This window comes from Zalophus californianus, chromosome 10 (genome assembly GCF_009762305.2).
Source record: "Zalophus californianus isolate mZalCal1 chromosome 10, mZalCal1.pri.v2, whole genome shotgun sequence".
Lineage (NCBI taxonomy): Eukaryota > Metazoa > Chordata > Mammalia > Carnivora > Otariidae > Zalophus > Zalophus californianus.
This window is the reverse complement of record NC_045604.1, coordinates 75,742,750-75,757,461: the sequence shown is the minus strand read 5'-3', so window position 1 is coordinate 75,757,461 and position 14,712 is coordinate 75,742,750. Positions and strand designations below refer to the sequence as shown.

The 14,712-nt window shown below is 40.9% G+C and overlaps 1 long non-coding RNA gene across 1 annotated transcript in view; it reads left to right on the top strand.

The window, feature by feature from the left end:
• Positions 1–8,359, top strand: part of LOC113931847 — a 33,999-nt gene extending 25,640 nt beyond the window's left edge. The window contains exon 3 of the long non-coding RNA XR_003522890.1: positions 8,046–8,359. This is a non-coding gene — a long non-coding RNA (uncharacterized LOC113931847). The remainder of the gene's footprint in view (positions 1–8,045) is intronic.
• The last annotated feature ends 6,353 nt before the right edge of the window (positions 8,360–14,712 follow it).

Sequence of the window (14,712 nt, the reverse complement as noted above, 5' to 3'; positions counted from 1 at the left end):
CGGTTGTCTTTTGGTTTTGTGGACTGTTTCTTTTGCCGTGCAAAAGCTTTTTACCTTGATGAAGTCCCAGTGTTTCATTTTTGCCCTTGCTTCCCTTGCCTTTGGCGATGTTTCTAGGAAGAAGTTGCCGCAGCTGAGATCGAAGAGGTTGCTGCCTGTGTTCTCCTTTAGGATTTTGATGGACTCCTGTCTCACATTTAGGTCTTTCAACCATTTGGAGTCTGTTTTTGTGTGTGGTGTAAGGAAATGGTCCAGTTTCATTCTTCTGCATGTGGCTATCCAATTTTCCCAACACCATTTGTTGAAGAGACTGTCTTTTTTCCATTGGACATTCTTTCCTGCTTTGTCAAAGATGAGTTGACCATAGAGTTGAGGGTCCATTTCTGGGCTCTCGATTCTGTTCCATTGATCTATGTGTCTGTTTTTGTGCCAGTTCCGTGCTGTCTTGATGATGACAGCTTTATAATAGAGCTTGAAGTCCAGAATGTTATGCCACCAGCTTTGCTTTTCTTTTTCAATATTCCTCTGGCTGTTCGGGGTCTCTTCTGGTTCCATACAAATTTTAGGATTATTTGTTCCACTTCTATGAAGAGAGTTGATGGTATTTTGATGGGGATTGCATTGAATGTGTAGATTGCTCTAGGTAGCATTGACATCTTCACAATGTTTGTTCTTCCAATCCATGAGCATGGAACGTTTTTCCATTTCTTTGTGTCTTCCTCAACTTCTTTCATGAGTATTTTATAGTTTCCTGAGTACAGATCCTTTGCCTCTTTGGTTGGATTTATTCCTAGGTATCTTAGGGTATTGGGTGCAATTGTAAATGGGATCAACTCCTTTAATTCTCTCTCTTCTGTCTTGTTGGTGTATAGGAATGTCACTGATTTTTGTGCATTGATTTTTATATCCTGCCCCTTGACTGAATTCCTGTATGAGTTCTGGCAGTTTTGGGGTGGAGTCTTTTGGATTTTCCACATAAACTATCGTATCATCTCCAAAGAGTGAGAGTTTGACCACTTCTTTGCTGGTTTGGATTCCTTTTATTTCTTTTTGTTGTCTGATTGCTGTGGCTAGGACTTCTAATACTCTGTTGAATAGCAGTGGAGATAGTGGACATCCCTGCCGTGTTCCTGACCTTAGGGGGAAAGCTCTCAGTCTTTCCCCATTGAGAATGATATTTGCTGTGGGTTTTTCATAGATGGCTTTCATAATATTGAGGTAGGTACCCTCTATCCCTATACTCTGAAGAGTTTTGATCAAGAAAGGCTGCTGTGCTTTGTCAAATGCTTTTTCTGCATCTATTGAGAGGATCATATGGTTCTTGTTCTTTCTTTTGTTAATGTATTGTATCACACTGACTGATTTGCGGATGTTGAACCAACCTTGCAGCCCAGGGATAAATCCCACTTGGTCGTGGTGAATAATCCTTTTAATGTACTGTTGGATCCTATTGGCTAGTATTTTGGTGAGAATTTTTGCATCCATGTTCATCAAGGATATTGGTCTGTAATTCTTTTTGATGGGGTCTTTGGTTTGGGGATCAAGGTAATGGTGGCCTCATAAAACAAGTTTGGAAGTTTTCCTTCCATTTCTATTTTTTGGCACAGTTTCAGAAGAATAGGTATTAATTCTTCTTGAAATGTTTGGTAGAATTTCCCTGGAAAGCCATCTGGCCCTGGGCTCTTGTTTTTTGGGAGATTTTTATTACTGCTTAAGTTTCCTTAGTGGTTATAGGTCTTTTCAAGTTTTCTATTTCTTCCTGTTTCAGTTTTGGTAGTTTATACGTCTCTAGGAATGCATCCATTTCTTCTAGATTGTCTAATTTGCTGGCATCTAGTTACTCACAATATGTTCTTATAATTGTTTGTGTTTCTTTGGTGTTGGTTGTGATCTCTCCTTTTTCATTCATGATTTTGTTGATTTGGGTCATTTCTCTTTTCTTTTTGATCAGTCTGGCCAGGGGTTTATCAATCTTGTTAATTCTTTCAAAGAACCAGCTCCTAGTTTTGTTGGTCTGTTCTGTTCTTTTGGTTTCTATTTCATTGATTTCTGCTCTGATCTTTATTATTTCTCTTCTCCTGCTGGGTTTGGGCTTGATTTGCTCTTCTCTCTCCAGCTCCTTTAGTTGTAGGGTTTGCTTGTGTATTTGAGACCTTTCTTGTTTCTTGAGAAGGGCTTGAATTGCTGTATACTTTCCTCTTAGGACTGCCTTTGCTGCATCCCAAAGATTTTGAACAGTTGTGTTTTCATTTTCATTGGTTTCCATGAATTTTTTTAATTCTTCTTTAATTTCCTGGTTGACCCATTCTTTAGTAGGATGCTCTTTAGCCTCCGTGTATTTGAGTTCTTCCTGACTTTCCTCTTTTGATTGAGTTCTAGTTTCAAAGCATTGTGGTCTGAAAATATGCAGGGAATAATCCCAGTCTTTTGGTACCGGTTGAGACCTGATTTGTGACCTAGGATGTGATCTCTTCTGGAGAATGTTCATGGGCACTAGAGAAGAATGTGTATTCTGTTGCTTTTGGATGGAATATTCTGAATATATCTGTGAAGTCCATTTGGTCCAGTGTGTCATTTAAAGTATTTCTTTGTTGATCCTTTGCTTAGATGATCTGTCCATTTCAGTCAGGGGGGTGTTAAAGTCTCCCAGTTTATTGTACTGTTGTCAATGTGTTTCTTTGCTTTTGTTATTAATTGGCTTATATAATTGGCTGCTCCCATGTTAGGGGCATAGATATTTACAATTGTTAAATCTTCTTGTTGGATAGACCCTTTAAGTAGGATATAGTGTCCTTCCTCATCTCTTATTATACTCTTACTATAGTCGACTTAAAATCGAATTTGTCTGATACAAGGATTGCCACCCCAGCTTTCTTTTGGTGTCCATTAGCATGGTCAGTGGTTTTCCACCCCCTCACTTTCAATCTGGGGGTGTCTTTGGTCTAAAATGAGTCTCTTGCAGACAGGATATCGATGGGTATTGTTCTTTTATCCAATCTGATAGGTGACTGTCAGTGTATGTTGTCTGTGTTCCTTTCTGGTCTATGTTCCTTTTAGGCTCTCTCTTTGCTTAGAGGACCCCTTTTAATATTTCTTGTAGGGTTGGTTTCGTGTTTGCAAATTCCTTTAGTTTTTGTTTGTCCTGGAAGCTTTTTATCTCTCCTTCTATTTTCAATGACAGCCTAGCTGGATATAGTATTCTTGGCTGCATATTTTTCTTGTTTAGTGCTCTGAAGATATCATGCCATAGTCCTTTCTGGCCTGCCAGGTCTCTGTGGATAGGTCTGTTGCCAGTCTAATGTTTCTACCATTGTAGGTTACAGATCTCCTCCCAAGCTGCTTTCAGGATTTTCTCTTTGTCTCTGGGACTTGTATGTTTTACTATTAGATGTTGGGTGTTGACCTATCTTTATTGATTTTGAGGGGGGTTCTCTGTGCCTCCTGGGTTTTGATGCATGTTTCCTTCCCCAAATTAGGGAAGTTCTCTGCTATAATTTGCTCCAATATACCTTCTGCCCCTCTCTCTCTTCTTCTGGGATCCCAATTACTCTAATATTGTTTCATCTTATGGTATTACTTACCTCTCGAATTCTGCCCTCATGATCCAGTAGTTGTTTATCTCTTTTTCTCAGCTTCTTTATTTTCCATCATTTGGTTTTCTATATCACTAGTTTCTCTTCTGCCTCATTTATCCTAGCAGTTAGAGCCTCCACTTTTGATTTTACCTCATTAATAGCCTTTTTGATTTTGACTTGGTTAGATTTTAGTTATTTCTCCAGAAAGGGTTTCTCTAATATCTTCCATGCTTTTTTCAAGTCCAGCTAGTATCTTTAAAATCATCGTTCTGAACTCTAGTTCTGACATCTTACTAATGTCCATATTAATTAGGTCCCTGGCAGTTTGTCCTGCCTCTTGTTCTTTTTTTTTGAGGTGATTTTTTCCGTCTTGTCTTTTTGTCAAGAGGAGAAGAGATGAATGAGAGAACAAAATACTAACAGCGTAACAACAAACCCAGAAAAATATATACTAAACAAATTAGAAGAGACCTTAAACCTGGGGAAAAGAAAGGGAAAAAAAAAAGAAAAAAAAAGAAAAAAAACAACAACAGAATATGATCAGATATGATCAGGCTAGTGCATAGATCAGTGCCACACACTAGATTTGGGGCGTATTTTGGTCTGTTGGGCGAAAATGCATCCCAAAATTTTAAAGAAAGAAAAGCTTATATATGTACAAAAATAAGGGTAAATATGATGAAGGGATGCAATATGACTCTAAAGATGAAAATTATAAAAGATTTTATAAAAGGAATTCATAGGATAAGTTGGTTGGAAAAAGAAAGAAGAGGATTTAAAAAAAAAAAAAAGAGAAATGTGATCAGGCAGGAGACTAGAACAAAGCAATACACTAGAGATTTAGGGTATTTTGATCTGTTAGAAGAAACTGTATCCCAAAATTTTAAAGAGAGAACAACTTATATATATATACCAAAAATAAGGCTAACTACTATGAAGAGATAGAATATGACTCTAAAAATGAAAAATAAAGATTTTTAAAAAAAGGGATTGATAAGATGTTTGAGAAAGGGAAAAAGAAAAATTCAAAAAAAAAATAACTTTGAAAGATTAAAGAATCATGGGGAAAAAAGCCATGAATTCTATGTGCAGTATTCCCCTAGCGCTGGAGTCAATGAGACATTGAACGGTAAACTTGGTCTTGGCGGCTGTTCTTGCTGATCTTCTGGGGGAGGGTCCTGTTGCCATGGTTCCCAGATGTCTTTGCCAGAGGTGGAATTGCCCCGCCCTTTCCGGGTCCAGGCTAAGATATCTGCTTGGGTTTGCTCTCGGGAGCTTTTGTTCCCTGCAAGCTCTCGGTACAGCCTTGGAGGACGAGAGTAAAGTTGGCGGCCTCCCAGTTTCCGCCCGGAGGAGCCGAGAACTCGGGACCCCACTCCTTAGTGCATTCCCAGAGAAAAGCAGTCAGTCACTCCCGCTCCGGCCGCACTCCGTGCTCACCCGCCTGTTACCTAGCGTTTCTGTCTCTGGCACCCGACCCCGTGTGGAGTTTCCAAACCCAGCAGATCCCTGCCATCCGCTCCTGCACTGCTCCTCCCCGGGGGAGGAAGGGGAGTCTCCCCGGATCTGCCGCTTGTTGGGTCCCTGCTGGAAGAGCAGTGGCCTGACTGTGCTGTGGATCACCCAAGCTGAGAGCCCACTCCTTGGCTCTGTCTCTGCAGCCTGCTTCCCTGCTCTGATACCTGGGAGCTCTGCCGCACTCAGGCACCCCTGGTCTTTCTTTTTTTTTTTTTTTTAAAGATTTTATTTATTTATTTGACACAGAGAGAGAGATAGCAGGGGGAGTGGGAGAGGGAGAAGCAGGCTTCCCGCCAAGCAGGGAGCCCACCCGATGGGGGGCTCGATCCCGGGACCCCAGGATCATTACCTGAGCCGAAAGCAGATGCTTAATGACTGAGCCACCCAGGCGTCCCACCCCTGCTTTTTCTTCGACCCCAAGGGTCCTGAGACCACACTGTCCTGCAAGGGATCCCCCCCCACCCCGCTTAGCCACTGGAGCGATGTCCCTCAGCAGAGACAACTTCTAAAATTTCTGATTTTGTGCTCCGCGGCTCTATCACTTGCTGGTATCCGCTGACGGAGGCCCCCTCCTCTGCCATCTGTCTTCCCGAATATTGCCTCGGATTCACTTCTCCGCATGTCCTACCTTCCAGAAAGTGGTCGCTTTTCTGTTCAGACAGTTGCTGCTCTTCTTTTCTTCGATCTCCTGTTGAGTTCGTAGGTGTTCAGAATGGTTTGAGCCCTATCCAGCTGAATTCCTGGGACCAGACGAAATTTAGGTCTCCTACTCCTCTGCCATCTTGCTCCTCCCTCCTCAACCCAGTATTTATTATGGAATTATTTGCAGTATTAGAAGACTGGAAGCAAACCCAAATGTTCATCACTGAGAAGCTGAATTATCCATGTGTCTACACGATGGAGTTATATGCAGCTGTAAAAAAGAATGAGCGATATCTCATTGTGTTGCCATGCAATTTTCTCTAGAATATATTGTTAACATAGAATAGACAAGGTGGAGGTAAATGTTTATAGTGTGCTTTGCTTTATCTCAGGGTCACCAAATAGATGTGAAGGGAAATTTCATTTAGTTATATTCAAGTGAACAAAGAAGGCACAATAGAATAAAGCTCTCACAATTGACACAGTCGAGTCAATTAGTGGATCTAGTCAGTAATCGTAATTGGCATATTATCACAAAAAAATAGAACCAGACATCGTGTGCTTCTAAGTACACAATGCCATTTATTAAGTATTCTTGGCCAAAAGAAAACATTGAATGAATATATCAAACCTCTAAGTCCAAATGTGAATTTATAGGACACACAGGAGACAGAGAAACAAGTTAAAATACCTGTTTTATGTAATCAGTAAAATACAAATTGAGAAATTCTGCATGAAAATTATCTTGTTTATCAAAAAAACAAAGATTGAGGATATAGAGGGGGAACCTTCGGATCAAACAGGATTTTTCATGATATTGGGAGTTTTTGTGAATTTTTAGGTGTGAAAATAGAATGGAGTTATTTATTTTTAAGGAGATTATATACATAATTATTTACATATGAAATTATGTTAACAGTTGGCATTTGCAATAAAATCTAGAGAATGAGGGTGGAGAGGAACAAAAGTTGCTGTATATTGATTATTGAATTTGAGTGATAGGTAGATTAGTTTCATTATACTATTTTCCTTGTGTATGTATTTGCAAATTTCCGTAATACACGTTTTCGAAAAATCCTCATATTCTTGGTCTCGAAGACAAAATCAAGACCAAAGAGGAAGACATTATGGGTAGGGATTTTTCCACTCATATGTATGGAGAGAGCTATAAGCTACATATCTATTTATTATTAATAATAATTAATTCTTACTACCTACTTACTAATTATATTGACTTACTACTATGTGCCATTAGATTCTAAGCCCTTCATCTTTTTTAATTGATTTAATCATTCTAACAATCCTGTGAAGTTGGTACTTTATTATTCCCATTTTACAGATGAAGTCACTGAGATGTAGTAGTCAAGTGACCTGTTCAAGGTTGCGCAAGGTTACGGTGCTGACTGAGTCAGGAATCCAGTGGTGGCAGCCTAGCTCCAGAACTCATGCTCTCAACCATGAACTGAAATGTTTGGTATATGTTATGGAAATGAGCGGCAGTAGCATCAGGAGCAATAAGAGGGAGCATTTCTTCTGAGCACTCTTTTGTGCCATGCACCGAGCTAAATAGTTTATGTCAGTTATCTGTAATTGAAGACAGTCCTCTAGAGTAGTCTTGTTGTTTTCACTTACAATGGAGAAAAACATAACTCAGAGAGGTTAGTAGCTGGTCCGTGATCACTCAGATAGACTCTGGCGGAGAGAGGATACTATATAAGCTATTGGTTGCTGAGTAACAACCCACCCAACACTTATTGGCTTAAAATAACAGCTCTTTATTTTTAGCTCAAAACCGCAGATGGCCAAGGCAGGCTGGACTCAGTTGGGTGGTTCTTCTGACCTTGGCGGGATTCCCTCATGAGTCTTTGGCTGCATGGCTTTGCTTGTGAGAGTTAGTTCTCTATCAGGTGGAGCCCCTTGGCCTCATCTTCCCCTGGTAGGCTGGCTTCCACTTGTTTTTATGGTGGAGGCATGGGTCCAAGAGCAAGAGTGGATTCATGCAAGACATCACTTTTGCCATATTCTCTTGGTCAAGGCCAATCACACAGCCAGCCCAGATTCAGGGAGTAGAAAGAGAGACTTCCATCTTTTGAGAGGAGAATCTGGTAAGTTAGTTACATCATAAATGGAGTGCATTCTATGAAGGAGAGAAAATTGGGGCCATATTTGCAATTTACCTACCAAAGGCACAGTCCCAGTTCTGAGTAATTTGAAAACGGTTGCATACCTGCCCCTCATTTCAGGTTCTACTGCAAATTTGGATTTACTTATGACCAACCTGATCTGAACTTATCTAAATTCTCCATCCAGGTAAATTCAAAGTGCTGAGCCAACGCGTCCTTGGAGCAAGATACCGAAGGTTTGCTGCTGTGACCTGCTGGAGGACAGGATTACACGGCAGGAAGGCAGAAGACTAGGCGCCATGGGAAAGGAGAGTATTAACACAAAGCCCCAGTTACCACGTAATGAGAGAGTCTGACAAGTAACAACAGCAATGCAGCCGTAATAGAATTTCAATGAGATAAATTCTGCTTTCTGCCCAAGTTTAGCCACTCAGGGAAGAAACAATTACCTTGTGAAAATGGAACACTCACCCTATATTATCCCTTCATTAAAATATTCAAATGAAGGTAACAACACTGTTATAAGCTCATTTATAAAGAAAAATAACATTAATGCATTTAACGCTAATGCATTTACCTCCGAGCGCTTCCCGGAGATGTTAAAATGTGAAGTTTATAAAATGTTCAGTGATGTTGAACTTGAATTGCAACCTAATGCTTGAATTGCTACATTTAACATTAAAAGCATGTTATTAATCTTCAATTTAGGGGAGAATAATTTCACTCACTGTGCAGGAAAAAAAAAAACCCTCAGTTATGATGGGATTTCATTCAGATCAAATTTGCTTTAATTGCAATTCTATTAAATTAGAAATAGACATTTTATCCTGATATGATTCTTTGATGTCTTTAGTTTTAATGCTAATAAAAGCATTATCACCACAGGTGTGAGCTGCATTATGTACAATAATTAGGACTTAAATTAAAGATGTGTCAAGCTACCCAAAAGTAATTTGGGAAACGAATGTAAAGAAATAAATCAGGTGAAATTTGGGGGGCAGGTTAGTTCCGTACACCTTTGCCAACATCAGTTTCTCATTACTGTATTTTCTTTTAAGAACAACAATAACACCATTAAGAAAAATGCCTTTCAGACATGGTTTAAGAAAGTATCATAGAGTAATTGAATGGAACACTTTGCAGGCAAAGGAAGGCACTGTAGAAGAATATTTTAATAAAATGAAGCGATATAAACAGTGCATATTAAGTAAAGACAAAGTCATAAGTTAGTATGTATTAGTATACTGTATTTATAAAATATGCACAGAAAAGTCTGGGAGGAAAGGCAACCAAATGTTAATGAGTCATTAATCTTTAAGTGGGGGGCTTACAGAGATTCTTCTTTTCATGTTTTGATTCTGTGTTTTATAATCATTTTTAATAATTAGCAAATATTCTGTATTGGGGAAAGTCCTATAAAAGAACAAAATGCATTCAGGGTGACCGAGCTTGTCATAACCAGAGACTGTTTCCTATTTCTTTGTCATACCTAAGTACTGAGATGAGTTCAGGCAGAGCACACGCTCTGGGGAGATAAATGAAGGAAGGAAAGAAGGAATGAAGGAATATATGAATGAAAGAATGGGTGAATTACAAGAGCTGGAATTCAGTATGTTGCTAATGGGAGGGTGGTCAGGAATTATGGCTTTGCTTTTTGTTTTTCCTGTGAAGACCTCTCTTCAGAATTGAAATCTCTTTCTTTTACTGAAGCATGTTAGAGGAGAGATAGCCAATGTGACCCAATTATGTTCTTCTCCAAAATGGACAAAATCTGGGGACAGAACCAGAAAATGTGAACTCAGTGTCAGTACCTCAGGTGAGAGATGAAAGTGTCCCTCTCTTCACACAGGAGTAAATTGACCTACATATAGCGATGTAACGTTAGACTTTTGGATTTTTTTTTTTTTTTTTGCTAATCTTTGTTAAATATTTTATTAATGTTCACACCCACTGTGTATCAGGGAAGGGACCATATGCTGTTGGGAAGGCAAAGATAAATGGAGACATGTTTTCTGCCCTCAGGGTAGCTTGGAGTAGAGAAAAGGGAATAGACTTTAAAAATCCGACATTCCTAGGGTCTGATCCAAGCGCCACTGGTTACTGGCTGAATAGCAAATGACTTGTCATCCCCCAGCTCCATATCCTCATCTCTAAAATGAGAAAACCAATAATACCATACTGGATTTTGTAAAAATTAAACCAGATACTGTGAAAATAAGCTGGTACATAGCAAGCACTCAGAAAAAAGGTAACCATCCTCATGAAAGAAAACTATGCATCATAAATGACACAAATACAAAGTAAATATTTTAATGTGCATTACGCTTGATTTAGGCTGAATTTAACTGATTTCCACATCCACCTGGTCTTACCCTCCCTAACTGCTGAGGACAAGCAGGGAGCTTCTATGCTTATAGAAATTTCATTATATCCAAGCAGGTTTGGGATCTGGTTGCTACTGTGATGGTCTTTTGCCAGGTCCTAAGAGATTTCTCAACACTGCCGGCATGGGCCTGCTAAGCCTTATCCTCTCTGAATCTTCAAGAGAACCCTCTAATGATTGGAGAAAAGGTGTATGAGTCATCTGTTGCTGTGTGACAAGTTACTTCAAAATGTAGATTCTCAACAACACACACTTATTATCTCCCAGGTTCTGTGGGTCAGGAATTACGGGTTAGCTTAGCTGAGTGTTCTGAGTTCCTGCGGACTGCAGTCAGAGCACTGGCCGGGGGCCTGAGTCTCATCTCAAGATTCGACTGGGGAAGAATCAGCTTCTAGTCCCACTCACATGCCATGACTGACAGGATCCAGTTCTTTGCAGCTGTTGGTTGAAGGCCACCTCCATTTCTTGCCACGTGGGCTCTCCAGAAGGCAGCTCACAACATGACAGTTGGCTTATCAGAGGAGGAGAGAGACAAGAGGGGAGGAAGACAGAGAGGAATCTCTTGGTAATCTAATGTTGGGGGTGATATTCAACTGTCTTGTGTTCTACTCAACAGAAGCTAGTCTTTAGGTCCAGCCTACACTTCGGGGGTGGAGGAGGGCGAGAGAGCTCTATGTAAGGAACATGCATACTGGGAGGTAGGCGTCACTGGGGGCATCTTAGCCGCCTTCCATGATGGAAGCTCCAAGAGTCATTTAGGTAATTTTTGAACCTATGCCTTAAAAGTCCCAATATTGGAAGCCCAGGAAAGGCTGGTTTGGATCTTGAGGTCTAAATGGAGACTCCTCCATTCTTCCCTGTGATGTGGAGTCTGTAGGCCAATATGCTCAGACATACTAAAGAAAAAGAGGCCAGAAAGAGAGCTAAGTCGTCAAGGTCATCAAGAATGACCTTGACAAGTCAGCCCACCAACTGTATGTTTAGGGAAAGGTGGAAAAGCATGAAGAGATGACATTGGCTCAGTATTCCCAGTGCTCTCAGAATGCAGGGACGTGCGCATATAAACTTGCACGCACACACACACACACACTTGCACACATGCATGCACACACGCACTTACTCTGTGCCAGACACTGTTCCATGTGCTTTACAACAATCCTGTGAAGTTATTACCATTTTTATCATCATCCCTATCCTACAGATGGGGAAACAGCCTCCGAGAGATCGAGTCTCGTAGTCCAAGTGCACACAGCTAATAAGGTAGGACGGCTGGAATACAAACGAAGCTCTCCCTCAGTCGCTATGGTATAAACTTTCCCTAAAGCCCAGCAACTCAACCCAGTTTCCAGCAAAAGTTCTGGGCTATGGTTAATAAAATTAACAGCTTTCTCATTAGCCCAGAACTACAAAGTGGTCGGGTAGAGGCAGAAGCAACCAGGGAGGGGAAATCCTATCTGTGCCCCGCAACCTACCATCACTTCCCCCCAGTCCTTAAAATATTTAAGGACCACACAATGTTTTCTTCTCTCATGATACCTTTCACAGGGCCTCGGACACAGAAGGTTCAATGTGTGACAATCCAGTGGTTATGCTTTCTGCACCTGCTACTCTGTACCTACTGGCTAGAGGCAGAGGTATCGTGTGTCTCAGCGGGGCAGTCCTGATAAGCATGGACTTTGGCCTGGGACACATCTGAGTTCACATTCTGGAATTCCTACATTTAGTGTGACTTTGACCTTACTTATCAGATTGTGAATTTCCCCGTAGTGAAAATGAGATAACAATGTCTTCTTGTGGGTTTGTTACGATGATTCCATAAAATTGTATGCCAAGTACCTAGAATGGGGACATGCATTCCATAAAAGGTAGCTGGTTTTATTCTTAGCAACCATCATCCAGATTTTAAACAGGGGACTTTGCTTCCACTTTACAATTCAACTTCCCCTGTATGATTTTTTAAAAATGTCACTATTCCCATCTTAAAGGGCAGAACCTTTGTGCACAACATTGCAAAAGGCAAAACATTTGAATCTATTCTTCAGAGTAGGTTAACACTACTTAAACACCCCAACCCCACATCTCAGTAGCTCCATAAACATTTTTTTCCCTCTTTACTATAAATCAGAAGTGAGGAGGGGGCCCTCCTGAGCAGCTCTCCTCCACGCAGCCAAGTGGGGTCCCAGAGCCCTTTGATGCTCTGGCTACCTCACCCTTGGGCTCTGTAGCCACAGGGATGGGATTAAGGGGGCTCAGCAGACCCACTGCACATTTGGTGCCCCAGACTTCCAAGAAACTTGCACCCTTTCCGCTCATATTCCTTTGGCCAATACTAACCACATGGTTTTACCTAGCTGCAAAAACATGGCTAAGAAACACAGTATTTGTGTGTCCTAGAAGGAAAATCAAAATGGCATTGCCCTGGCATCCTACATGACAGAGAACTGGGTGGATAGAAGGTGAGAAAAAGGTACAAATGAATATTACCTTAATATTTGCACATGGATGGCCCCATTTACCATGTCTCGTTTTGTTTTTAATACTTGGTTTTACAACTATCATTGGAAAGGCTGCATAACAAGTCTAGGCTGTAGTTATAATTTTCTGACTCATTCCCCTATCGCGGGGCAAATGTTTAGGATCATTCTAGTCCTCTTCCCCGGAATGTTACAGCTTTATACTGTGAACACTGATTATGTCAAAGCGCCTACCTCCGATGAAGGTGCATTGCTGGGCAGTTATGAGCCAAATGCCGAAATCAGCCAGTGTAACTCTCATGGCTCCTTAAGCAAAGGAATATTCACAGTCCCAGAGGCCAGCCTGACAGCTCTAACCCCAGGTTCATTGCCTTTGAATTAGAAGGGGAGGGTTAGATGTGTGCCTGAGTCAAATTAAACTTGGCATGGGTTGTATTTTCTTCCATAGAAGTCAACCATCTATATTATAATGCTCAGTGGCCAGAGGCAGGGAAGAACAGCCGCGGTTTCAAATGATCGCGTGGCTAAAAATCAAAGTATCGTAATGCTTGCCGGCTAAGCTCGCCTCTTTGCGACGTGCAACCCAAACCCTGACTGCAGTCTGGATGGCATGGGATTGCAGAAAGAGTGCCAATAAAATGCAGATTTGTTTCCATTTCATTCCATTCCAACAGCAGTTATTCATAACAGCTTAATGTGCAGCTACTGCATTTCCCAGATGCAATGTGCTGAGGGTTTTGTGCAGTGAAAATTGGTTTTATAGGCAAGGGAAATGCCAGCAGCACTGCAAAATTGCTGCTACACTTTCGCTCCTGGATTTAGCTCTCCAGGATGAGAATTCAGATCCTGGAATAGTTGTTGCCTCCGTAATGCAAAATCCAAACTACCAGAGTCAGGATTATGCTGGGAAATTCACATGCACACAGAGCAGCTTAGATAATGCTATAAATTAAATATGAAGCCTCTTTGTGCTTTCCAAAAAATCAGAGAAAGGCTTGTACAAATTCTTACTCTGCTTGGAGACATTGTTGCCCTTGTGAGCGTTGTCAACACCCTGAGTCCTGATGCTGTTCATATTCCTGTTCTGTTCTCTGCCATTTTCTGTAGGCAAAGGGTTAATCGCAAGTGATCTAAATGGCTTTTTAACTCTGTGTTATGGCACTTTAAGACAGACCTGCCCAGCATAATCTAAACCACATGGCGAGTATAGGGGAAGGAAGGAGTGGGGGGCAAGACTGTATATATGTGTGTTGTGTGTGTGTGTGTGTATATATGTATATATATATATATATATATATACACACACACATTGTATATGTATGTATTTATATGTGTGTATATTTTTATACATTACATATGTGTGTATTATATATATATATATATATATTTTAAGATTTTGTTTATTTGGCAGAGAGACACAGAGAGAGAACAAGTAGGCAGAGAGGCAAGCAGAGGGAGAGGGAGAAGCAGGCTCCTCCCCAAGCAGGGAGCCCGATGCGGGGCTCGATCTCAGGACCCTGGGATTATGACCTGAGCCGAAGGCAGCCGCCTAACCAACTGAGCCACCCAGGCGCCCCTATATATATTTTTTTAAACCAGTGTTGTTCTCAAAACAATTTATTGTTACAGCTGCTCCAATTTATAGTGGTGGGAAAACAGGCACCAAACGGAGACAAGTGGGGTCATTGCCAAGTAGTATTGAAGATTCACAGGTCAGAACATAATCTCTATACATGAAGGACGTTTTTCATGTATAAAGATTATGTTCTGACCCACAGAGCTTAACACTGGCTTTCTGGGATTGTACCTGGATTTGGTCTGATCCATTTTTACTAATCTTCACTCTCTTCAGACCAGTGCCCCCTGTTTACCTTCCGTTGGTTTGATATTTTAATTTTCAAAGTTGGAGATATACCTGTGTTTTCCTGACATGGCCTCTAGAATGCAGAAACCATTCGAGAATTCACCGCTCCTTTAAACTGAAGTGTGCGGATGAG